The 27331-nt window shown below is 49.3% G+C and overlaps 1 protein-coding gene across 4 annotated transcripts in view; it reads right to left on the bottom strand.

Annotated features, from left to right (window-relative positions):
• The window catches only part of LRRC4C (leucine rich repeat containing 4C), an 802274-nt gene that overhangs the window by 498861 nt on the left and 276082 nt on the right, over positions 1 to 27331 (bottom strand). For all 4 annotated transcript variants that reach the window (XM_064152050.1, XM_064152039.1, XM_064152069.1 and 1 more), the window contains one exon: positions 11402 to 11491. The gene's annotated coding sequence lies outside the window, so the exon portion shown is untranslated. The remainder of the gene's footprint in view (positions 1 to 11401; positions 11492 to 27331) is intronic.

Below are 27331 nucleotides of genomic sequence, written 5' to 3'. Positions count from 1 at the left end.
GACTGGATGAGGCACTTAGTGCCATGGTCTGGTTGAGTGGCTAGGGCTGGGTGCTAGGTTGGCCTGGATGAGCTTGGAGGTCTCTTCCAACCTGGTTGATTCTATGATTCTGTGATTTCCAGCAGAAACACCAAACCTGCCCTAAGCACTGTGATCCTGGGCAAGCTGCTGTGGGAGGTCTGCTTTAGCAAGGGGGCTGGACTGGATGATCCCCAGAGGTCACTTCCAACCTCCACCATCCTGTGACTCTGTGATAACAGCAATGGAACTGCTGTTGTCTGACAAGTATTTAGCTTGGGAAGCATTACACAATCCAGGAACATGGAGAAGAAGTCAGATAAAGAGCTAACAGTGTGTAATACCCTCTTCTTTTTTTTTGTGAACCTCAAGTGTTTCCCAGCAATGGGGGAAGGGGTTGTAAAGGAAGTAAAAATATCACAGTTCTAAACATCAATTACCCTGTTGAAACAGACAGAAAGGCTACAAGGCCTTGCCAGTAGTAAAAATCACAACACATGCCCTGAATGGGGAGTAAAGGAGATCAAGAGAAGATAAACAGATTTAATTCTGGCTGTGTGGTGCAATACATCTCCCTCATTGTTGCATCAGCCAGAACTTTATCTTCCTGAGTGGTCAGCTGCAACTTAATGTCACTCAATAGACTTTTTTTTTTGTTTCTGTTCCATTTTATATGTTTCTGTGACTTTATAGGGCTGGGTGCTAGGTTGGAGAGTGATTGGCATTGGAATGGGCTGCCCAGGGAGGTGGTGGAGGCACTGTCCCTGGAGGTGATGAAGCAAAGCCTGGATGAGGCACTTAGTGCCATGGTCTGGTTGAGTGGCTAGGGCTGGGTGCTAGGTTGGACTGGATGAGCTTGGAGGTCTCTTCCAACCTGGTTGATTCTATGATTCTGGTTCTGCATATGAGAAAGAGTCACTTTTGCACTGCTGGCCATTCTAATTTCTTTAGGAAAACAAAACTGATTTGAAGTCCTGTTCAGAGTCCCAGGAGGAAATCTCAGATGGAGAAGGAGTTGGATTAGACATTAGAAAGAAATTCTCCTCCATAAGGGCGATGAGGCACAGGTTGCCCAGAGAAGTTTTGGAGGCTTCAAGCCTGGCAAGTCAGGTCGGATGGTGCCTTGAGCAGCTTGGTGTAGTAGGAGGTGTTGCTACCCGTGGTAAGGGTGTTGAAACTAGATGATCTTTAAGGCTCCTTCTAACCCAACCCATTCTATAGTTCTGTGTTCTGTGAGTTGAGGATGTCACAATTAAGTCAGTGTAGAATCACAGAATGGTCTGTGCTGGAAGGGACCTCCAAAGTTCATCCAGTCCAACCTCCTCTGCAGTCAGCAGGATCACAGGATCACAGTATCATTAGGGTTGGAAGAGACCTCACAGATCATCAAGTCCAACCCTTTAGCACAGAGCTCAAGGCCAGACCATGGCACCAAGTGCCACGTCCAGTCCTGCCTTGAACAGCCCCAGGGACGGCGACTCCACCACCTCCCCGGGCAGCCCATTCCAGTGTCCAATGACTCTCTCAGGGAAGAATTTTAGTTAAGGATGATCCTTAACTAGATCAGGTTGCCCAGAGCCCTGTCCAGCCTCATTCTGAATATCTCCAGGGACGGGACCCCAACCACCTTCCCAGGCAACCTGCTCTAGTGTTCCACTGCCCTCAGTAGCAAAGCATTTCTGTGTTGTTCCATACAATGCTTTATGACTGAAGAGGACAACAACATCAGGAAAACAGAGAGCATATCTGAAGGACAACACAAATAGAACTCCAGCTAGCCCAGAGTGACATCCTTCTGTATCTGCTCTCCTGCTTTTTTCTGCTGCTGAGTGAGGAGTAACAAGCAAACACTTGCTTGGGCTTGGCAGAGAGAGCAGAGCGAATGCAGGGAGTCAGCACTTGCTGCTTCTATTCCTGAGCCCTTCTCAGCTTCTCTCACTGAATGCTTCTCTGGAAGTCTGGAAAAAATGGATCCAAAAGGTACTAATCCAGCAAAAGGCCAAAAAAAATGCTCTTCTTTTACATCTTCTGTATTTTATTTAGGCAGTGTCAATTCATTAGAACTCACCATTTCTACACTGCTGTTTCCACCAATTGTTTGAGCAGGCAATCAGCAGTCAAAGAAAAGAGCAGTAAATGGAGCATGAAACATGGGCATTTACCCAAGCTACAAGCATCTGAAACAGAAAAGCCATCTAAGCACCTCCCAGTGGAGAGGCAGAGACTAAGAAGTTCATGTCAGATTAAATGTTTTGGCCCTGTACTCAGCACTGCTCAGGCCACACCTTGAGTGCTGTGTCCAGTTCTGGGCTAATCAATTCAAGAGAGATGTTGAGGTGCTGGAAGGTGTCCAGAGAAGGGCAGCAAGGCTGGTGAGGGGCCTGGAGCACAGCCCTGTGAGGAGAGGCTGAGGGAGCTGGGGGTGAGCAGCCTGCAGAAGAGGAGGCTCAGGGCAGACCTCATTGCTGCCTACAACTACCTGAAGGGAGGCTGTAGCCAGGTGGGGGTGGCCTCTTCTGCCAAGCAAGCAGCAAGAGAACAAGGGGACACAGTCTCAAGTTGTGCCAGGGAAGGTCTAAGCTGGATGTTAGGAGGAAGTTGTTGGCAGAGAGAGTGATTGGCATTGGAATGGGCTGCCCAGGGAGGTGGTGGAGGCACCATCCCTGGAGGTGTTCAAGCAAAGCCTGGCTGAGGCACTTAGTGCCATGGTCTGGTTGACTGGCTAGGGCTGGGTGCTAGGTTGGGGGGGATGAGCTTGGAGATTATTTCCAACCTGCTTGATTCTATGATCCTCTGGAAGATTTTCCCAATATTCATTTTTCTGAGGTTGGTTAAAAATCTGTGAAATTATTTATTTTGTTTCCCCTCCTCCCCACATCAAACTGCCTAAAATTCACAGTAACATAGGACACCTTAGGGAACATTTTCAGAGATAGAAAAGTGGAAGTGAAAGGGAGGGAAAAAAAACATTTAAAAGGGAGGGGTCCTAGAAAATTTGCTAGGCCAAGATTACAGCTGCATTCAGCTGTCCAGCTCCCACAAGTCAGATGAAGGAAAGAGAATGCAGAATCACACAGAACCATGGTATGATAGGGGCCAGAAGAGACCTCTGCAGATCATCCAGTCCAAACCTTTGGTAAAGCAGGGCACCTACAGCAGCTTGTACAGGATCACAGGCTCACAGGATGTCCATGGTTGGAAGGGACCCAAAGAGATCCTCCAGTCCAACCCCCCTGCCGCAGCAGGACCATACAATCGAGCTCAGGGCACACAGGAACACATCCAGACAGGCCTTGAAAGGCTCCAGAGAAGGAGACTCCACAGCCTCTCTGGGCAGCCTGTGCCAGTGCTCTAGGACCCTTACAGTCAAGAAGTTCCTCCTTGTCTTCAGTTTGAATGTTCCTACCCTTCCCTCCCAGAGCTGCCTCCCAAAATCCGCTTACATAGGATGAACAATTTCATTCTTAATGAGAAATTTGGGTCTTAAAACTAAAAGTAAAGCATGGTGCATCCTTAAAAGTCTGCTACAATACATTAGCAGCAAGGGGAATGTATCATTATTGTTATTATTGCCAAAATGAAGGCCCAGAATCAGAAGGATTCAAAAGCATTTTCATTCCAACCCAGCTCTGATTTATCTAACGTGTTATTAGGACCTCTTCAGATGAAAGGAGAAAAATGGATTAATAACAAAGAGCACACTGATTGAAATCTAATTTCTATTATCACAGCTAAATGATAGTTTTGCATGTGGGCTGAAGCTGTGTGTTTTGTGATACACACTCCCCTAACAGATTGTCACTCATCGCTCTCCTTCCTTAAAGTCTTTTGCAGGATGGCTTCAACAGCTCCAAGTGCAGGGTGCTGCACTTTGGCCACAACAACCCCATGCAGAGATACAGGCTGGGGTCAGAGTGGCTGAGAGCAGCCAGACAGAGAGGGATCTGGGGGTGCTGATTGATACCCACCTGAACATGAGCCAGCAGTGTGCCCAGGTGGCCAAGAGAGCCAGTGGCATCCTGGCCTGCCTCAGGAATGGTGTGGCCAGCAGGAGCAGGGAGGTCATTCTGCCCCTGTACTCTGCACTGGTTAGACCACACCTTGAGTGCTGTGTTCAGTTCTGGGCCCCCCAGTTTAGGAGGGACATTGAGATGCTTGAGCGTGTCCAGAGAAGGGCAACGAGGCTGGGGAGAGGCCTTGAGCACAGCCCTACGAGGAGAGGCTGAGGGAGCTGGGATTGGTTAGCCTGGAGAAGAGGAGGCTCAGGGCAGACCTTATTGCTGTCTGCAACTACCTGAGGGGAGGTTGTGGCCAGGAGGAGGTTGCTCTCTTCTCTCAGGTGGCCAGCACCAGAACAAGAGGACACAGCCTCAGGCTGCACCAGGGGAGATTTAGGCTGGAGGTGAGGAGAAAGTTCTTCCCTGAGAGAGTCATTGGACACTGGAATGGGCTGCCCGGGGAGGTGGTGGAGTCGCCGTCCCTGGAGCTGTTCAAGGCAGGACTGGACGTGGCACTTGGTGCCATGGTCTGGCCTTGAGCTCTGTGCTAAAGGGTTGGACTTGATGATCTGTGAGGTCTCTTCCAACCTTGGTGACACTGTGATACTGTGTGATTTAAGCAACCAGGCAGCACGAAATGCTGACTGTTGTTAGCAGCCAGTACTCCAACAACAGAAAGAAAGGAATAAATTCATCATTCCCAAACATCTTGCACAGGGAATCATAGAATGGACTGGGCTGGAAGATTATCTAGTTCCAGATCTCCTTTCCACTAGATCAAGTTGCTTGAGACCTCAGCCAATCTGGCCTTGAAGACCTCCAGGCAGGGAGCATCCACAACCAACTTGGGCAACCTGTGCCACTGTCTCCGCATCCTCACTGGAAAGAGTCTCTTCCTATTACCCAGTCTCAATCTCCCCTCTTCCAGCTCAAAGACATTGCCTCTCATCCTATCACTACATGTCCTTGTCAAAAGTCCCTCCCCAACTTTCTTGTAACCCCTTCCAGGCACTGAAGGCTGCTCTAAGGTCTCCCTGGGGCCTTCTCTTCTCCAGGCTGCAGACCCCCAAGTTGTGAATGGCTCCTCTCTGGTAATGTTCAAGAGCAGGTTGGACAGGACCTTGAGCAACCTGGTCTAGTGCAAGATGTCCCTGCTCATGGCAGAGGACACATCCTGTTCCAACCCCCTGCCATAGGCAGGGACACTTCTCACTAGAACAGGTCCTCATCCAACCTGGTGTTGAACACCTCCAGGGAGGGAGCAGCCTCAGCCTCCCTGGGCAGCCTGTGCCAGTGTCTCACCACCCTGATTGCAGAGAATTTATTCCTGACATCCACTTTCAGTCTCCCCTCTGCCACTTTAAACCCATTCCTCCTCCTCCTGTCATTACAAGTCCTTGTAAACAGTCCCTCCCCAGCCTTCCAGTAGCTCCCTTCAGAAAGACTCTGAAGAAGGCATCCAGTCCAACTTCTTCTGTGGTCAGGAGGGGTGCCTTTAACTAGCCATTTCTTGTGCTGAGGGTGGTGAGACCTTGGCCTAGGTTGCTCAGGGAGGTGATAGATGGAAGCATTCCATGTCAGGTTGTTTGGGGCTCTGATCAACCTGCTGTAGCTGCAGATGTCTCTGCTATTTGCATGGAGTGTGGACCCTTCCAACCCAAACCATTGCATGATTGGATGGAAATCACAGAGTCACAGAACATTAGTGGTGGGAAGTGGCCTCAAAAGATTATCTATTCCAAAGCTCCTGCCAAGGCACACTCACCTAGAGTAGGTCACACATGAACATGTTCAGGCAGGTTTTGAATGCCTCCAGAGCAGGAGACTCCAGAACCTCTCTGAACAGCCTGCTCCAGTGTTTTGTCATTCTCCCAGTGAAGAAGTTTTTCCTTCTGTCAATGCAGATGTGCCACACTGAGGCACTTTTATCTATCCTGGCACTCTCTGAGGTGTATCTTTTGCTACCCTCTCATGAAAACAGGGACTAGGAGTCAGAACATTCCAGAAGGCACGAGGAACAACTGGGCATCACAAAATTACAAGGACTGCAAGAGCAGGAGACATAAATGATGAATTGTCATACAGGTCAAGTTGAAGCTTTCAGATCAGCTACAGCCAACATCTAGAGTCATAATCATAGATAATCAATAGAATCAACCAGGCTGGAAGAGACCTCCAAGCTCATCCAGTCCAACCTAGCACCCAGCCCTAGCCACTCAACCAAACCATGGCACTAAGTGCCTCAGCCAGGCTTTTTTTCAGCACCTCCAGGGATGGCAACTGCACCACCTCCCTGGGCAGCCCATACCAATGCCAATCACTCTCTCTGCCAACAAATTCTTCCTAACATCCAGCCTAGACCTATCCTGGCACAACTTGAGACTGTGTCCCCTTGTTCTGTTGCTGGTTGCCTGGCAGAAGAGGCCAACCCCACCTGGCTACAGCCTCCCTGCAGGTAGTTGTAGACAGCAATGAGCTTTGCCCTGAGCCTCCTCTTCTGCAGGCTGCACACCCCCAGCTCCCTCAGCCTCTCCTCATAGGGTTTGTGTTCCAGGCCCCTCACCAGCTTTGTTGCTCTTCTCTGGACACCATCCAGCACCTCAACATCTCCCTTGAATTGAGGGGCCCAGAACTGGACACAGCACTCAAGGTGTGAGGTGGCCAGTGCTGAGCACAGGGGCAGAATAACCTCCTTCATCCTACAGGCCACACTGCTCCTGATCCAGGGCCAGCCACAATCTAACTTTCAGTTTGGACAATAAGGTGGCACTAACCCATTTATTTTTTTTTTCCAAACTGATCTCTTCCAGCACAAAATCTAAGAAGTGCATCAAGTAAAAGTATTTATCTTCACAATGCAGTGACAAAACGTCTCTGTTCTCCCTCCAACAGTGGAAAAGCTGATATTAAATCATGACACTGAAAGCATCTATAAACAACCACAATGAAAAGACAGACCTTGCTAAGGGCTGCATGGAGCCTTTATTTCTCTCTGGTCTGGTCTTGCATGAAGCATCTGTGACAGATAAAACAAGACAGGTCAAACAAGATTTTTGACAGCACACCTCTAATTTTTTGACCAGGGAACCACTTTGGCATCCTTCTGTTGTCAGTCTTACAGCAGAGCACACAGACATGCATTTGGATCCCACTTTGGGAACTTGCCCTCAGCTACAGATGAACAGACAGATTCAAACCAGTCCTTCCTTCAGCTGAGAAATTATTTGCTTGTTGGACTTCATTATCTCACATAGAATCACAGAATGTCAGGGGCTGGAAGGGACCTCTGAAGCTAATCCAGTCCAAGCCCCCTGCCAGAGCAGGAGCACCTACAGCAGGTCACACACAAACACATCCAGGCAGGTCTTGAGTATCTCCAGAGAGGGAGACTCCACAACACCCCCAGGCAGCCTCTTCCAGGGTCCTGGCACCCTCACAAGGAAAAAAATCCTCATGCTTCCACAGAACTGCCTGTGCCTCAGCTTCCACCACTGCCCCTTGTGCTGTCATTGGGCATCACCCAGCAGAGCCTGGCTCCAGCCTCTGCCCACTCACCCTGCACATCTTTCTCACCATGACTGAGGTCACCTCCCAGGCTCCTCCTCTCCCAGCAGCACAGCCACAGCTCCCTCAGGCTCTCCTCCTAAGGAAGATCTTCCCCTGCCTGCAGCATCTTTGTGGCTTTGTGCTGGACTCTCTCAAGCAGTTCCCTGAGGTCCTTCTTGAACTGAGGGGCCCAGAACTGGACACAATCTTCCAGACGTGGCCTCAGCAGAGAGGAGCAGGAGAACTTCTCTGGACCTACTTACCACAGCCCTTCTGATCCACCCTAGGAAGGCCTTGGCCTTCTTGGCCACCAGAGCACATTGCTGGCTCAACCTTCCATCCACTATCTCAAAAGTCTCTCCCAATTTTGACAGTTCTGTGACTCCAAAAATACCAATTTTTTATTAAGTAATTTATTATTCAGAGTTGCTGGTTCACTTTACATGAACCAGCCTCACCTTCAGGCTCTCACTGGGCACAACATAGAATCATAAAGCAGAATTGTGGCTGAAGAAGAATTAAATCCCAACCCTTCAGCTGTGAAACCATTTTTCCCACCCTGTCTTTGAGGAGCAGGTTACTGAGCCTAGATTCAGAATGTTGTCCACATCTGAGGGGCATTTGCTTTGCTGCAGTTTGGCTTTTCAAAGGGTTCAGTTTGGTTTTTCTGTGCAAAGCTCCACCCTTTCAAGACAGCTTTTGGTTCTAGGCTTGCCCTTCCACCAGGCTGTCAGGTTTTATCTCTCAGCATCCTCATCATTAATGGAAGCAATGAGTAGCCCTGAATCAATAGGGAGCTTCCACAGATCTATTGATCTGTTTTGATGGTGTGGATTGGTAATAACTTTCCCAGAACTGGTCTGTGAGCAGCTTTGCCCCTCTGTTCTTGTCTGTTTTCATGTAGACTCTGCTTTCTCTCCTGGTTTTGAATGGAGGTCTCTTCCCACCTTGGTGATACTCTGATACTGTATCAGATGACTCAGAGAATCACAGAATTGTTTTACTTTGAAAAGCCTTCTAAGGTGGAGCCCAACCCACAAGCCAACACCACCATGGCCACTAAACCATGCCCCACAGTGCCACGTCTAGAGAGTTTTTGAGCACCTCCAAGGATGGGGACTCCACCACCTCCCTGGGTAGCCTGTTCCAATCTCTGACCACTCCTGCAGCAAAGAATTTTTTCTTAACATCCAACTTAAACCTTCCCTGATGCAACCTGATGCCATTTCCTCTCACCCTATCACTAGTCACAGTATCACAGTATCATCAGGGTTGGAAGAGACCTCACAGATCATCAAGTCCAACCCTTTAGCACAGAGCTCAGGGCCAGACCATGGCACCAAGTGCCACGTCCAGTCCTGCCTTGAACAGCTCCAGGGACGGCGACTCCACCACCTCCCCGGGCAGCCCATTCCAGTGTCCAATGACTCTCTCAGGGAAGAACTTTCTCCTCACCTCCAGCCTAAATCTCCCCTGGTGTAGCTTGAGGCTGTGTCCTCTTGTTCTGGTGCTGGCCACCTGAGAGAAGAGAGCAACCTCCTCCTGGCCACAACCACCCCTCAGGTAGCTGTAGACAGCACCCACCTGGCAGAAGCGACTAGCACCCACGAGGCGCATCAGGCACCACAGTCAGCTCCTACCATTCCTGTACTTGGTCTGGAGCTTTACTGCAAACAGTGACAAGAACCTTGCTGACAATCCTGAATAATGGGATGCTCAAATCCTCCTTCTGGGTGAGGGCATGACTACTTGCATGACAGCTATTCAATCCCCCAAACAGCAGAGCAAATAAAATCATCCCCACAAATGTCTGTGCACCGAAAAGTCTGAAAGGACATCGCGAGCGAAACCGAATCAATTCATCTTTCAAAAGTCAAAGGAATACTCAGAGATCCAACATCAATCTCAGGAACTGGACCTTTACCAGGCCAGAAATGCTTATGGCAATGAAATCAAACAGAAATGGAAGGAAATTGAACAGTGTTATCCCCCTAGCAATAGCAAACACAGCACTGTCACCGAAGAGCAGCAATGCTCGATACGTATGGCTGCAGGAACGAATAAGTGGCCTCTTTGCCTTCCCTTGTGTACGAGTGCATCCAGGCTGATAAGGTCATTAATATTCCTCAGTGTTCTCTCTCAAAACTGAAGATTTTAATCAGAGTTCACTTTTATGTTTTTTTTCTCAGCCATCCTGCAGGCTGTTTTTTGCAGCTCATAGTAGAACCCATCCCCCTACTGATGTTTTAAGGGAATCATAGAATCATAGAACCAACCAGGTTGGAAGAGACCTCCAAGCTCATCCAGTCCAACCTAGCACCCAGCCCTAGCCAGTCAACCAGACCATGGCACTAAGTGCCTCAGCCAGGCTTTGCTTCAACACCTCCAGGGATGGGGACTCCACCACCTCCCTGGGCAGCCCATTCTAATGCCAATCACTCTCTCTGACAACAACTTCCTCCTAACACCCAGCCTAGACCTCCCCTGGCACAACTTGAGACTGTGTCCCCTTGTTCTATTGCTGGTTGCCTGGGAGAAGAGGCCAACCCCCACCTGGCTACAGCCTCCCATCAGGGAGTTGTAGCCAGCAATGAGCTCTGCCCTGAGCCTCCTCTTCTGCAGGCTGCACACCCCCAGCTCCCTCAGCCTCTCCTTACAGGGTTTGTGTTCCAGGCCCCTCACCAGCTTTGTTGCCCTTCTCTGGACACATTCCAGCACCTCAACATCTTTCCTGAATTGAGGGGCCCAGAACTGGACACAGCACTCAAGGTGTGGCCTAAGCAGTGCTGAGTACAGAGGCAGAATAACCTCCCTTGTCCTGCTGGCCACACTGCTCCTGATGCAGGCCAGGATGCCATTGGCTCTCTTGGCCACCTGGGCACACTGCTGCCTCATCTTCAGCTACTCTCTATCAGTACCCCCAGGTCCCTTTCCTCCTGGCTGCTCTCAGCCACTCAGTCCCCAGCCTGTAGTGCTGCTTGGGGTTGTTGTCTGACAAGTAAACAAGTTCACCTGGTGCCATGGCACTTTGCTGACCAGGTATGTCCTAGGTTCTTTTCTTTCTTTCTTTCTTTCTTTCTTTCTTTCTTTCTTTCTTTCTTTCTTTCTTTCTTTCTTTCTTTCTTTCTTTCTTTCTTTCTTTCTTTCTTTCTTTCTTTCTTTCTTTCTTTCTTTCTTTCTTTCTTTCTTTCTTTCTTTCTTTCTTTCTTTCTTTCTTTCTTTCTTTCTTTCTTTCTTTCTTTCTTTCTCTCTTTCTTTCTCTCTTTCTTTCTCTCTTTCTTTCTCTCTTTCTTTCTCTCTTTCTTTCTCTCTTTCTTTCTCTCTTTCTTTCTCTCTTTCTTTCTCTCTTTCTTTCTCTCTTTCTTTCTCTCTTTCTCTCTTTCTCTCTTTCTCTCTTTCTCTCTTTCTCTCTTTCTCTCTTTCTCTCTTTCTCTCTTTCTCTCTTTCTCTCTCTTTCTCTCTTTCTCTCTTTCTCTCTTTCTCTCTTTCTCTCTTTCTTTCTCTCTTTCTCCCTCTCTTTCTTTCTCCCTCTCTTTCTTTCTCCCTCTCTTTTTCTCTTTCTTACTTTGAGCTTTGCTTATCAGTTCTCATTCATCCTGACTTGTGTTGCTGTGGACTTTGCCAAGCAAAGAAGAGTGTGATGGAGATGACTGTGCAGAGTGAAACAAGGGGACAAAAGTACCTTCAGAAAGACATGACCTCAGACACAATCTGTGACGGTGCCTCCTCGGCTGCCACGGAAGAAATACATTAAGAAACATCTCTAACTAAAATCAGATCACAGTCACCAGCTGAGTGGAAGATGTAAACAGGGGTTCCAGGGAAAGGAGTGCACTTACATGCTGTTCAGAACACCCAGGAGAACATCAGGCCGTTTGCTGTCGGCAGCATCAGGGAATCAGGATTGCTCACAGGAAAGGAGGTCATGTCTGGAAACACAAACAATAAAACAACAACAACAGTTAAAAAACCCATGAGCTTCAAGGATTGGCTTTTGTTTGGTTGTTTGGTTTTGGGTTTTTTTTTTTTCCACAGTCATAGAATGTCAGGGGCTGGAAGGGACCTCCAAAGCTCATCCAGTCCAAGCCCCCTGCCAGAGCAAGAGCACCTAGAGCAGGTCACACACAAACACATCCAGGCAGGTCTTGAGTATCTCCAAAGGAAGATACTCCACAACCCCCTGGGCAGCCTCTTCCAGAGTTCTGTCACACTCATAGGGAAAAAATTCCTCCTCCTGTTTCCATGCATCTTCCTAGGCCTCAGCTTCCACCACTGCCCCTTGTGCTGTCATTGGGCATCACCCAGCAGAGCCTGGCTCCAGCCTCTGCCCACTCACCCTGCACCTCTTTATCACCATGACTGAGGTCACCTCTCAGGCTCCTCCTCTCCCAGCAGCACAGCCACAGCTCCCTCAGGCTCTCCTTCTAAGGAAGATTTTCCACTGCCTTCATCATCTTTGTGTCTCTGTGCTGGACTCTCTCAAGCAGTTCCTTGGGGTCCTTCTTGAACTGGGGGACCCAGAACTGGACACAATCTTCCAGATGTGGCCTCGGCAGGACAGTGCAGAGGCAGGAGAACTTTGCTGGAGCTACTTGCCATAGCCCTTCTAATCCACCCCAGGATGGCCTTGGCCTTTTTGGCCACCAGAGCACATTGCTGGCTCAAGGTCAACCTCCCATCCACTAGGATCCCCAGGTCCTTTTCCTCTTCACTGCTCTCTAGCAGCTCAGTCTCCAACCTGTACTGCTCCATGGGGTTGTTCTTTCCCAGGAGTCAGACCCTACCTTGCCCTTGTTGGGTTTCATTCAGTGTCTCCCTGCCCAGTTCTCCATCCTAAGCTTGGCTGAAAGGCAGCACAGCCCTCTGGTGTGGTTACAGGTACATGGCATGGTTTAACCTCAAATGCTACATCACTAAATGTTTTGGGTGTTTGTATTGTGAGTGTGAACACTCCATGAGCATGTTATGAGAGTGTGCTAGTTTGGAGCTAGCTGGAATGTTTTGGTGAGAAGAATTAGATTATAGGCTGTGAGAAGAAAACAATGGTGATGTCTACTTCACTCATAGGCTTGCTGAGATGGGTAAGAACAGGAACACAAACATAGATAACACAGACGCTCTCTGTCTGGGCTTTGAGCTGCATCTCTCTCTGACCTAACCTGCTGCCTTTGTGACTAATCCACCTGCTTCCTAACCCCCCCTGGCCAACCCTCCAATCTTCTTTGAGCATGTGTCCAGAGAAGGGCAACAAAGCTGGTGAGGGGCCTGGAACACAAACCCTATGAGGAGAGGCTGAGGGAGCTGGGGGTGTGCAGCCTGCAGAAGAGGAGGCTCAGGGCAGAGCTCATTGCTGTCTGCAACTACCTGAAGGGAGGCTGTAGCCAGGTGGGGTTGGTTTCTTCTCCCAGGCAACCAACAACAGAACAAGGGGACACAGTCTCAAGTTGTGCCACGGGAGGTCTAGGCTGGATGTTAGGAGGAAGTTGTTGTCAGAGAGAGTGATTGGCATTGGAATGGGCTGCCCAGGGAGGTGGTGGAGGCACCATCCCTGAAGGTCTTCAAGCAAAGCCTGGCTGAGGCACTTAGTGCCATGGTCTGGTTGACTGGATAGGGCTGGGTGCTAGGTTGGACTGGCTGAGCTTGGAGGTCTCTTCCAACCTGCTTGATTCTATGATTCTATGATTCTATGATCTGAGGTAAGGTAGGGGAGTGGGAGAAGGTGGAAGGGCAGTTGGGAGCCCCTCCTGGGGACTCAGGTTTCTGGGAGGGCTGCTGTGTTTCTGTATTACCTTTTACCTTGTCTATTTCTGTCTCTGTTGTAAACAGCTGCCTGTATATTGTGCTAAGCTGTAAAGATAAAGCTTCATTCAATTTCCAGAGCCACTGAGCCTAGTCTGGGTCATTTCCCAATGTGAGGGGGGGACGAGTAACACCCAAACCATCCCAGAGAGTCAAGAATATATTTCATAGACAGGTAATTATTTCCTTCACCTGTAGGGACTCTCTTCATTATTGGCCTTCCAGTGTCTGCAGGGGGGCTACAAAACAAGCCAGGAAAGAACTATTTGCAAAGGCTGATAGTGCTGGTACAAGAGGCAATGGATTGAAGCTGGAAGAGGGAGGTTAGGAAGAAATTCTTTTCAGTGACAACACAAAGGCTGATAGTGCTGGGACAAGAGGCAATGGATTGAAGCTGGAAGAGGGAGGTTAGGAAGCAATTCTTTTCAGTGAGAATGCTGAGACACTGCAACAGGCTGCCCAGGGAGGTTGTGGATTACCCCTTCCTGGAGGTGATCAAGGCCATATTGAATCATAGAATCATAGAATCAAGCAGGTTGGAAGAGACCTCCAAGCTCATCCAGTCCAACCTAGCACCCAGCCCTATCCAATCAACCAGACCATGGCACTAAGTGCCTCAGCCAGGCTTTGCTTGGAGACCCTCAGGGACGGTGCCTCCACCGCCTCCCTGGGCAGCCCATTCCAATGCCAATCACTCTCTCTGTGAAGAACTTCTTCCTAACATCCAGCCTATACCTCCCCTGGCACAACTTGAGACTGTGTCCCCTTGTTCTATTGCTGGTTACCTGGGAGAAGAGGCCACCCCCACCTGGCTACAGCCTCCCTTCAGGTAGTTGTAGACAGCAATGAGCTCTGCCCTGAGCCTCCTCTTCTCCAGGCTAAAGAGGCCCAGCTCCCTCAACCTCTCCTCACAGGGTTTGTGCTCCAGGCCCCTCACCAGCTTTGTTGCCCTTCTCTGGACACCTTCCAGCACCTCAACATCTCTCTTGAATTGAGGGGCCCAGAACTGGACACAGCACTCAAGGTGTGGCCTGAGCAGTGCTGAGCACAGGGGCAGAAGAACCTCCCTTGTCCTGCTGCCCACACTGCTCCTGATGCAGGCCAGGATGCCATTGGCTCTCTTGGCCACCTGGGCACACTGCTGCCTCATCTTCAGCTACTATCTATCAGTAGCCCCAGGTCCCTTTCCTCCTGGCTGCTTTCCAGCCACTCAGTCCCCAGCCTGTAGTGCTGCTTTGGGTTGTTGTGGCCAAAGTGCAGAACCCTGCACTTGGCCTTGTTCAGTCTCATCCCATTGGCCTCTGCCCACCCATCCAGCCTGGCCAGGTCCCTCTGCAGGGCTCTCCTACCTTCCAACAGCTCCACAGCTGCTCCTAGCTTGGTGTCATCTGCAAACTTACTGATGCTGGACTCAATGCCCTCGTCCAGATCACCAGTAAAGATATTGAACAGGACTGGGCCCAGCACTGATCCTTGGGGCACACCACCAGTGACAGCTGCCAGCTGGATGTGGCACCATTCACCACCACTCTCTGAGCTCTGCCATCCAGCCAGTTCCTGACCCAGCACAGAGTGAAAACATTGGATGAGGTCTTGAGCAGCCTGGGTTAGTGGGAGATGTCCCTGCCTATGGCAGTAGGGCTGGATCTGGATGAGTTTTAACGTCCCTTCCAACCCAAACCATTCTGTGAATCTCTGGTTCTATTTCTGTGCTACTTTGTTCTGCCAGGATCTCTGTTTTGGCTTCTCAGGGAGCATGAGTTCCCAGTTTCAATATATGCTTTTTTAAGATGTATTTATTTCTAGTTACAGATATGAAGTGCCTAGCACCATATGGAAGTTTCTACTGCCGTGCTGGATGTGTCTCTGAGCAATCTGATCTAGTGTGAGATGTCCCTGCCTATGGCAGGGGGGGCTGGAGCTGGATAATCCTTGAGCTCCTTTCCAGTCCTGAGAGTTGTATGAATCTATTTTGATAAACATTCTTTGGAACCACTCTTTTACCAATAATCTAAAAGGAAATAGAATCTGAGCTAAAATAAATCCATCTTTCTTATGGAGGAAAAAGAGGAAAGAAAGGAGATTTTCCTTGAATATTAATGGTAGAAGGATTTGAAGGAAATCCTGTAGATTATATCCCAGAGTACCTCCCTTTATCCCTTTTCAATATTAGTTAATGAGAATACATGGGGGGAAAAAAGCTCAGGTAGGCTGCATAACAGACTTCTAAAGTGAAATCAATTCAAGAGCAGAGTAGACTCCCAAGAAAATGGAGATTCTATGTAGATAGATCACAATTTGTGAGCCCAAATTCATCCTGCCTGCTCTGAGAGAAGCTTCAGAGTGCCTAACATTTCCTCTAGTGGGAAATAAGACCCTCTGAAATATTTTTTTTTGCTTCTTAAGCACATAAAGAAATATCTTCCAGTTAGTGTGGTACTAAGTTGGCTGTCTTGCTTGTCCTAAACTACCAAACCATGGCAGCATTTCCAGTCAGGGTTCTGGATTGTCCCTTGCTGTCAACAGGGAATTAGAAACACCTGTGATAAGTAACTACATTTCTGCAGGTTCCTGAATTCTGGATTTAAACCTGGTCACAAAGAAGCTTGGGGTTTTTACTTGCACTTTGGGACCTCTTGTGCATCAATCCTCAGCCACCCTACACGTGAGGATGTGAAATATAGGAGGAAATTTTAGTTAGAAGCTTCTTCACAGAATCACAGCATGTCAGGAGCTGGAAGAGGCCTCCAAAGCTCATCCAGATCAATATCCCTGCCAGAGCAGGAGCACCTACAGCAGGTCACACAGGAACACATCCAGACAGGTCTTGTGTATCTCCAGAGAGGGAGAGTCCACAACACCCCTGGGCAGCCTCTTGCAGGCTTCTGTCACCCTCACAGGTAAAAAATTCCTCCTGATGTTTCCATGGCACTTCCTCTGCCTCAGCTTCCACCACTGCCCCTTGTGCTGCCATTGAGCATTACCCAGCAGAGCCTGGCTCCAGCCTCTGCCCACTCACCCTGCACATCTTCTCACCATAACTGAAGTCCTGTTTCCATGGAACTTCCTCTGCCTCAGCTTCCACCATTGCCCCTTGTGCTGTCATTGGGCATCACCCAGCAGAGCCTGGCACTCACCCTGCACACCTTTATAAGCGTTGATGAGGTCACCTCTCAGTCTCCTTTTGTCCAAGCTAAAGAGTTCTTATAACTTTAAACCTTTCAAGATTGGGAGAAGATGGTAGTGAGGGTGAACTGCAGTGACAGAATCACAGAATCACTGCAGTTGGAATGACCTTTAAGATCATGGAGTCAAAGCATTATCTAACTAACAAGGCTGATGCTAAACCATATCCCCCAGCACCACATCTCTGCATCATTTAAACACCTCCAGGGATGGGGATTCAACCATAGAATCATAGAATCAACCAGGTTGGAAGAGACCTCCAAGCTCATCCAGTCCAACCTAGCACCCAGCCCAATGCCAATCACTCTCTCTGCCAACAACTTCCTCCTAACATCCAGCCTATAGCTCCCTTGGCACAACTTGAGACTGTGTCCCCTTGTTCTGTTGCTGGTTGTTTGGCAGAAGAGACCAACCCCACCTGGCTACAGCCTCCCTTCAGGTAGTTGTAGACCTTCCCACCTCTGTGGGAAGCCTGTTCAAGTGTTTGAGAACCCTTTCAGTGAAGAAGTTTCTTCTAATATCCAACCTAAACCTCTCCTGTTGCAACCTGAGGTCATTTCCTCTCATCCCATCACTTATTACTAGGGAGAAGAGACTGACACCTTGAGTCTTTGGCCATATCTTGAGTACTGTGTTCAGTTTTGGACACCACAATACAGATGAGATGTGGAGGTGCTGGAGTGGGTCCAGAGGAGGGCAATGGAGCTAGCGAAGGGTCTAGAGAATAAATCTGATGAGGAGAGACTGAGAGAGAGGGGAATGGTTAGTGTGAAACAGAGGAGGCTGAGGGCAGACCTCATGGGTCTCTACAGCTACCTGAAGGGACACTGTGGAGAGGCTGCTGCTGGCCTCTTCTCACAGGTAATTGGAGACAGAACAAGAGGGAATGGCCTCAAGCTGGGACTGGGGAAGTTTAGATTGGACATTAGGAAAATGTCTTTCAGGGAGAGAATGGTCAGGGACTGGAATGAGCTGCCCAGGGAGGTGGTGGAGTCACCCACCCTGGGGGTGTTTAGGGGTGATTTGGATGTGGTGCTTAGGGCTGTGGTTTAAGGTGGTGAATCCTGTAGAGCAAGGTTGTAGATTGGACTTGATGATCCTGAGGGGCTTTGCCAAGCTGGATGTTTCTGTGATTCTGTGACACCCAGCTAGGTAAATGATCTAATACATCTGCTTAGGATCTAAAGCCTCATCAAACAGTGACAAAGCAACAAAAGATGGCATGCAGGTGCTGGTGGCAGGAGTGCAGGTAGCAGGATACAGCTCTGCAGTTTTGTCAGCCCTTCATGGAACAGTGATGCTGACATCCTGCCTTTGTCTCATCACAAGGAAAGGCAGGCTGGCTGGAAGCACACACAGCTGGGTTTAGCTTGGCTTGCAGTGCTATGAATACAGATGTGGACACCTAGTGCTACAGCTGAAACCATTAGAGACATCTCCAAGACATCACCCTTAGCCTGGGCTTTTAACACATCTCAGCCTTTGAGAATCTCACAGTTAAGCAAATGAGAACAAATGTTAGAACGGAATAGAGTCACAACAGAGCTTCCTTGACTGAAAAGAAAGAAACTCAATGAATTGTGCCATATTTCTGGGGAATCAAAGGGCCAATGAAGGACTCGGCTCCAGGTTGAGCTGTCACTTGAAAATGGAACAGCACACCTGGATTTCACAGAGTTCTGCTCTTGCATTTAGACTTCATTCTCTACCTTATCAGTATCACAGAAACACCCAGCCTGGAAAAGCCTCTCAGGACCACCAAGTCCAACCCAGAACCCTATTCTTTGAGGTGCACCCTAAACCGTACCCTCAAGTACCGCATCCAAACGACTTCTAAACACACTCAGGGTTGAGGATTCAACCTCCTCCCTGGGCCAATGCTAACACAACAGAATGGCACAGACAATTACTCCATCAATATCCCTCCAGGAATTCAGAGCACAGCAACTGTCCAAGAACAGTACCAAAAAAATTCCACTTAGCACTGGCTCGATGCGAAGAGAAATGTGAGAAGTTATGCAGCTAGGGTGAAAAAAAACCCCAAACAGTGAGAGCTCAGCTGTGGGTCAATATTTCTCCTGGTAAAAAGCCAAGCAACAGATAATGTCATTACCACAGGATAGCTCAGCTTGAATGTTTAATCCAGAAGAGAAGGTGACAGCTTCAAACTCCTTTTGCGAGGCACAGGTTCGATAGGGAGTCATTAGGGCAGAGCGGTGCCTGCGATGCCCAAGCTTATCTCCTCGCGGGATATGTTTGCTTGGTTGTTCTACAGCTGCAGCAGGAGCCAGAGAAGGCTGCTCGTAGAAAATGAACTGAGGTGACCTTGAACTCCTAAAGGGCTGCAGGGATTTCAGGTCGTGTTGCTTTGAGCTTTAGGACTACCCCACAGCTGAATTACAAAGGGCTTAAGAGCTGGTGTTCTTTTCTCTTGGGCAACACCAGTGGCTAGACTTCCTTTCTTGGTATCAATCAGGCAGGGTGGGAAGGGACCACAAAGAGCATCTGCTTCCAACCACCCTGCCATGGGCAGGGACACCTCACACTACATCAGGCTGGCCAGAGCCTCATCCAGCCTGGCCTTCAACACCTCCAGGGATGAGGCTTCTACCACCAACCTGGGCAACCTGTTCCAGGCTCACCCTCATGCTGAAGAACTTCTTCCTAACATCCAGTCTGAATCTACCTATTTCTAGCTTGGTTCCATTCCCCCCAGTCCTATCACTACCTGATACCCTAATAAGTCCCTCACCAGCTTTCTTGTAGGCCACTTAAGATACTGCAAGGCCAACACAAGGTCACCTTGGAGCCTGCTGCCTTCTTCTCTCCAGACGGAACAGCCCCAACTCCCTTAGCCTGTCACAGTATCACAGTACCACAGTACCATCAGGGTTGGAAGAGACCTCACAGATCATCAAGTCCAACCCTTTAGCACAGAGCTCAAGGCCAGACCATGGCACCAAGTGCCACGTCCAGTCCTGCCTTGAACAGCTCCAGGGACGGCGACTCCACCACCTCCCCGGGCAGCCCATTCCAGTGTCCAATGACTCTCTCAGGGAAGAACTTTCTCCTCACCTCCAGCCTAAATCTCCCCTGGCACAGCCTGAGGCTGTGTCCTCTTCTTCTGGTGCTGGCCACCTCAGAGAAGAGAGCAACCTCCTCCTGGCCACAACCTCCCCTCAGGTAGTTGTAGACAGCAATAAGGTCTGCCCTGAGCCTCCTCTTCTCCAGGCTAACCAATCCCAGCTCCCTCAGCCTCTCCTCCTAGGGCTGTGCTCAAGGCCTCTCCCCAGCCTCGTTGCCCTTCTCTGGACATGCTCAAGCATCTCAATGTCCCTCCTAAACTGGGGGGCCCAGAACTGAACACAGCACTCAAGGTGTGCTCTAACCAGTGCAGAGTACAGGGGCAGAATGACCTCCCTGCTCCTGCTGGCCACACCATTCCTGAGGCAGGCCAGGATGCCACTGGCTCTCTTGGCCACCTGGGCACACTGCTGGCTCATGTTCAGGTGGGTATCAATCAGCACCCCCAGATCCCTCTCTGTCTGGCTGCTCTCAGCCACTCTGACCCCAGCCTGTATCTCTGCATGGGGTTGTTGTGGCCAAAGTGCAGCACCCTGCACTTGGAGCTATTGAAGCCATCCCCTTGGACTCTGCCCATCTGTGCAGGCGGTCAAGGTCCTGCTGCAGAGCCCTTCTGCCCTCCAACTCAGTCACATCTGCCCCCAGCTTAGTGTCATCTGCAAACTGTCCCCACAGCAGAGCAGCTCCAGCCCTCTGCTCATCCTCATAGCCCTTCTCTGGACAACTTCCAGCCCCTCCATATCCCTCTTGTAACAGTGGCTCCAGAACTGGACACAGTACTCCAGGTGGGATCTCACCAGTAGAGAGTAGAGGGGGAGGTAGAACCTCCCCTTCTCTTCCCTCCCTAAAAGAAAAGCAGTGAGTGCTGCCCACTATTGCACTGACAAGATACTATCTTTAGTCCAATCAACATACTTTCAGAATTTATCAACATCATGGAAGGATGCAGAATCTCTTCAGAGCCCAGAGGAGTGCTGCTGCTCTCAGCAGGAGCTGTTTCCATCTGGCACGCTGACTGATGAGGGAACACTGCAAATAAGCTAAGCAACCTCAGCTTAGTCAAATACTTCAAACTTCTCTTTTGAAGACTATTCCTGGATGTCACATACTCCAGAAGTGCATGACCCAAGCTCTACAGACAAAAAAGAAGGCAAAGAGGAAAATACTACTTCATTTCTGACAGGTTGTGTCTCTTACCTGGTAGAGAAACAAGCCAGGTACTGGTGAAACCTGGTCACTCATAGAATCAGAGAATGGAAAAAAATGGAAAGGAACTTTGGAGTTCATCCAGTCCTACCTCCCTGTTAAAACAGGGCACCCACAGCAGCTTTCCTAGGATCACAATGGCCTAAGTGGGTTTGGAATCTCTCGAGAGAAGACTCCACAACCTCTTTGTGCAGCCTGCTCCAAGGCTCCAGCATCCTCACAGCAAAACAAAAATTCCTCATGTTTAGTTGGAGCTTCCTGGGTTCCAGTCTGTGCCCACTGACCCTTGTCCTGTCACTGGGCACCACTGACAAGAGTTTGGTTCTATTTTCTTGCCCTCCATCCTTTATCTCTTGCTGAGCATTGCATTGGAAGTGACCTCTGAAGCACATCAGTCCAACCCCCTGCCACAGCAGGAGCACCTAGAGCAGGTCACATAGGAACACATCCAGGTGGGGTTTGAATACCTCCAGAGAAGGAGACTCCACAACCCGCCTGGGCAGCCTGTTCCAGAGTTCTGTCACCCTCACAGGGAAAGAATTCCTCCTCCTGTTTCCATGGAACTTCCTATGCCTCAGCTTCCACCACTGCCCCTTGTGCTGTCATTGGGCATCACCCAGCAGAGCCTGGCTCCAGCCTCTGCCCACTCACCCTGCACATCTTTCTCACCATGACTCAGGTCACCTCTCTGTCTCGGATCTTTGTGGTCCCTTCCAGCCCTTCACCACTCAGTCTCAGATCTTTGTGGTCCCTTCCAGCCCTTCACCACTCAGTCTCAGATCTTTGTGGTCCCTTCCAGCCCTTCATCACTCTGTCTTGGATCTTTGTGGTCCCTTCCAGCCCTTCACCACTCAGTCTCAGATCTTTGTGGTCCCTTCCAGCCCTTCACCACTCAGTCTCAGATCTTTGTGGTCCCTTCCAGCCCTTCACCACTCAGTCTCAGATCTTTGTGGTCCCTTCCAGCCCTTCACCACTCAGTCTCAGATCTTTGTGGTCCCTTCCAGCCCTTCACCACTCAGTCTCGGATCTTCGTGGTCCCTTCCAGCCCTGACACTTCTGTGATTCTGTGGTTCTGTGGTTCTGTGATCTAGTTGAAGACATCCCTGCTGCCTGCAGTGGATCAGACAAGCTGTCCTTTGAGAGTCCCTCCCAAGCCTATGCAGTCAGTGAGACTGTGAATCTAGGAGCACTTCTTTTCCAGCAAGTCTTCAAGCAGCTCCTTAAACTTCAAAACACTTGCATGAACTTACAGGAGGTGCTGAAACAGGAGACAACTTCAAAGCAGCCCCAGCAATGCCACAGGAATTCGATGTCATTTCCTGAAATTTGATGGATGGAGTCTTTAAAAAACCAAGAAACATGAGTGTGGGAACTGTGCTAGAGTAAGAGTGGACTGTCAGCTGTAATAAAAGCAGGAGACAAATCTTAGGCAGCAAGCAATAGGTTGATTTGTTCCTCATATCTCCCAAGGTGATGCTCACTGTGTGACTTTCCTTAAACCCAGAGATAAAAGCTCCAGATTCCTTTCCAAAGGTTCTGCCAGGGTTCTGCACTTTGGCCACAACAACCCCAAGCAGCACTACAGGCTGGGGACTGAGTGGCTGGAGAGCAGCCAGGAGGAAAGGGACCTGGGGGTGCTGGTAGATAGTAGCTGAAGATGAGGCAGCAGTGTGCCCAGGTGGCCAAGAGAGCCAATGGCATCCTGGCCTGCATCAGGAGCAGTGTGGCCAGCAGGACAAGGGAGGTTATTTTGCCCCTGTGCTCAGCACTGCTCAGGCCACACCTTGAGTGCTGTGTCCAGTTCTGGGCCCCTCAATTCAAGAAGGATGTTGAGGTGCTGGAACATGTCCAGAGAAGGGCAACAAAGCTGGTGAGGGGCCTGGAGCACAAATCCTATGAGGAGAGGCTGAGGGAGCTGGGCCTGTTTAGCCTGGAGAAGAGGAGGCTCAGGGGTGATCTTATTACTGTCTACAACTACCTGAAGGGGCATTGTAGCCAGGTGGGGTTGGCCTCTTCTCCCAGGCAACCAGCAACAGAACAAGGGGACACAGTCTCAAGTTGTGCCAGGGTAGGTCTAAGCTGGGTATTAGGAAGAAGTTCTTCACAGAGAGAGTGATTGGCATTGGAATGGGCTGCCCAGGGAGGTGGTGGAGGCACCATCCCTGGAGGTGTTGAAGCAAAGCCTGGCTGAGGCACTTAGTGCCATGGTCTGGTTGACTGGCTAGGGCTGGGTGCTAGGTTGGACTGGATGATCTTGGAGGTCTCTTCCAACCTGCCTGATTCTATGATTCTATGATCCCACAAGGAAGTTCAGAACTGCAAAGAGCTCTGAAGGTGAACTTCAGGTTGAGAACATCAGATGGGACTTGAGACAGAGGATGTGAGATGAATGCAGGGAAGTGATTGCAGCCCATAGGCCCTCGGAGACCTCCTGGTCATAAAGGGAATTAGCCAGCCCCACACCAGCAGAACATCAACTGAGGTAATTATTTCTGCAGGATGCAACCTGTCTGTGGAGAAGACAACTTGCTGTTTGTTCTGAATTCCTCCCACACAGGAAATAGTCTTTTTGCAATTCAGACTCAATCACAAATCCTGTCACCCATTCCTCCTGCCCCCCCACTGTGGTGTAATGGCCATGCTGGTTTTGGATTATCTGACCTGCTCACCATCTTCTCCTGAGCTAGCCCAGTGCATTCTCTCACCCTCATTACAAGCTCTGAACATGTCTTTAAGAAGATGCATAAGTATAAAAATACACAGATTTTTTTGGACCTGATGGCCATGAAAATGATTGGGGGCTGGAGTACTTCTGCTGTGAGGACAGCAGAGGGGGTTCAGCCTGGAGAAGAGAAGGCTCCAGGCAGACCTAAGAGTAGCCTGCCAGTACCTGAAGGGGGCTACAAATAGGCTGCAGAGAGACTGTTTGCAAAGGCCTGCAGGGACAGGGCAAGGGCAATGGTCTGAAATGAGAAGAGATGGAAATTGGATGTCAGGAACAAGTTCTGAACTGTGAGGGTGGTGGAACACTGCAACAGGTTGCTCAGGGAAGTGATTGAGGCCACCACCCCTGGAGATATTGAAGGTGAGGCTGAACAGGGTTCTGGGCAACGTGCTCTAGCTGAGGGCTGTCCTTGCTAACTGCAGGGGGGAGTTGGACTGAATGACCTTTAGGGGTCCCTTCTGGCCCAGACCATTCTATGGTTTTCAAGGGGAAAGACTTCTGTGGGTGCAGAGAAGGCATTTCACAGAATCATTTAGGTTGGAAAAGACATTTAAGATCATTGAGTTCAACCATAACAGAATAATAGCTCCAAAGCAATTAGAACAGCACAAGCATCTCTTAATGCCAATCACAGACATGCAAGTCCCTACCCCATTCCTAGAAACACAGCAGAGCAAACAACAAAACCAAAGAAAAAGCCCCACATAGAATCACAGAATCAGAGAATCACAGCATCAGAGAAGCAGAGAACTGCAGCATCAGAGAATCACAGAATCAGAGAACCACAGCATCAGAGAAGCAGAGAACTGCAGCATCAGAGAATCACAGAAGCAGAGAACCACAGCATCAGAGAAGCAGAGAACTGCAGCATCAGAGAATCACAGAAGCAGAGAACCACAGCATCAGAGAAGCAGAGAACCACAGCATCAGAGAAGCAGAGAACTGCAGCATCAGAGAATCACAGAATCAGAGAACCACAGCATCAGAGAAGCAAAGAATTGCAGCATGAATCACAGAATCAGAGAATCACAGCATCAGAGAAGCAGAGAATTGCAGCATCAGAGAATCACAGAATCAGATAACCACAGCAACAGAGAAGCAGAGAACTGCAGCATCAGAGAATCACAGAAGCAGATAACCACAGCATCAGAGAAGCAGAGAATTGCAGCATCAGAGAATCACAGAAGCAGAGAACCACAGCATCAGAGAAGCAGAGAACTGCAGCATCAGAGAATCACAGAAGCAGAGAATCACAGTAGGTGGAAGAGAGCTCCAAGCTCATCCATTCCAACCTAGCACCCAGCCCTAGCCACTCAACCAGACCATGGCACTAAGTGCCTCAGCCAGGCTTTGCTTCAACACCTCCAGGGATGGTGACTCCACCACCTCCCTGGGCAGCCCATTCCAATGCCAATCACTCTCTCTGCCAACAACTTCCTCCTAACATCCAGCCTATACTTTCCCCTGGCACAACTTGAGACTGTGTCCCCTTGTTCTGTTGCTGGTTGCCTGGGAGAAGAGACCAACCCCACCTGGCTACAGCCTCCCTTCAGGTAGTTGTAGGCAGCAATGAGGTCTGCCCTGAACCTCCTCTTCTGCAGGCTGCACACCCCCAGCTCCCTCAGCCTCTCCTCATAGGATTTGTGCTCCAGCCCCCTCACCAGCCTTGGCACCCGTCACAGAAAGTTATGGGTTGGAAGGGACCTCAAAATATCATCCAGTCTAATCCCACTGCCAGAACAGTAGCACCTCAAGTGGACCACACAGGAACACATCTAGGCAGGTTTTGAATGTCTCCATAGAAGGAGCCTCCACAACTCCCCTGTGCAGCCTGTTGGAGGGCTCCAGCTTGCTCACAGGGAACAAAAAATTTCCTTCAGTTGCCACAGAACCTCCTCTTCTCCAGCCTGCACCCACTGCCCCTTGTGCTGTCATTGGACATGCCTGAGCAGAGCCTGACTCTGTCCTCCTGACACCCTTCACAGTCAACTCTCTGTTCTCTATGCTGTGTATTGACAAATCCTGAAAACACTGGAATATTTATGAATGAGGTGTTCAACCCAACAAGGTTAAGGGTGGCAGAGAGTTTATGTCATTAATAAGGGAGAATCTTTTTCCTGGTTCTCACTTCCAAGGCAATATCCATCTCCAGTGGAGACCTTGAAGTGACAGAAGTGATCTAGGAGCAGACAACTATTCATAGCAATCTTTAATGTTTACCTAGATTAAACTCTCTTCTCCTCTTTGAGGGAGCTCAGAATAAGCTATGCAGACAAAGAAGATCCTCTTCAATACCTGTAGCAAGCATATTTGAACAGCAGAATAGGAGACACAGCATCCAGGATTATGATCATATGATGAAAGGGAAGGACAACTCAAATGATAACTGCTAGATTGAAGCAGGAAATCAGAACTGAATGGGAATTGTTTGGTAATTGTTTTAAAATCAAAGACATTAACAGCAGAACTGTTAATAATGATTAGTGTTAATTAATTTCTTGTACTCTGTCAAGAGGGAGACTTAAAGATTCGATCAGTTTGACATAAGGATAATTAAAGGAAAAGGTCTTGTCCAACCTAAATTACTCTATAGTTCTATTAAAACAGAGCTCTGCTCTCCCAACATCTACTGCATCTAATCCAGAACAGCTGGAGGAAAAGTCCCCCAAGATCACCAAGTCCAAATGTCAAGTTGGCACTCACAGGTTACCACTAAGCCATGTCCCTCAGAACAACATCTACATGGCTTTTAAATCCCTCCAGGCATGACGATTTCACCACTGCTCTGGGCAGCCTGGAAAAGAGCTTGGCAACATTTTTAGAATCATAGAATCATAGAACCAACCAGGTTGGAAGAGACCTCCAAGCTCAGCCAGTCCAACCTAGCACCCAGCCCTAGCCAGTCAACCAGACCATGGCACAAGTGCCTCAGCCAGGCTTACCTTGAACACCTCCAGGGACGGTGCCTCCACCACCTCCCTGGGCAGCCCATTCCAATGCCAATCACTCTCTCTGCCAGCAACTTCCTCCTAACATCCAGCCTAGACCTCCCCTGGCACAACTTGAGGCTGTGTCCCCTTGTTCTGTTGCTGCTTGCCTGGGAGAAGAGACCAACCCCACCTGGCTAAAATGTCCCTTCAGGTAGTTGTAGACAGCAATGAGCTCTGCCCTGAGCCTCCTCTTCTGCAGGCTGCACACCCCCAGCTCCCTCAGCCTCTCCTCATAGGGTTTGTGTTCCATATTGATTCCATGATTCTCTGGTCTGGTTGACTGGCTAGGGCTGGGTGCTAGGTTGGACTGGATGATCTTGGAGGTCTCTTCCAACTTGGCTGATTCTATGATTCAGGCCATGCCCTCTCCTCTTGGCACAAGTTGCCTGGGAGCAGAGCCTGACCCCCACCTGACTGCAACTTCCCTTCAGGTAGTTTCATTTTGGGAGAGATTATTGATGAAGCAAATCAAAGTCATCCAGCAGGTGAGGGAAGGGATGGGCCTTACAGCATAGCGTGGAGGTTTATTGCTCCTACAAACTGACCCAACTCTTTCAGCATTCAGTGATGACCACTCACAGTTGTCATCAGCAAAGCAACACCAAGAAAGTCATTACAGAAGATTAGACCATTACATACCCAAGGTCAACAAACTAATTCAGTCTCTGTGCTCCCATTTGTCTGCTCAATGCTGTCTCTAAGAATGCATTTTCTTCTCTGCTGACCAGAGCAGTGAGGAGATAAATATAAAATTGATGAGAAATTTTGCTGTCCTGCAA

Source organism: Pogoniulus pusillus, chromosome 1, assembly GCF_015220805.1.
Source record: "Pogoniulus pusillus isolate bPogPus1 chromosome 1, bPogPus1.pri, whole genome shotgun sequence".
NCBI lineage: Eukaryota > Metazoa > Chordata > Aves > Piciformes > Lybiidae > Pogoniulus > Pogoniulus pusillus.
The sequence above is the reverse complement of the archived record's forward strand: the minus strand, read 5'-3'. Positions and strand labels throughout refer to the sequence as shown.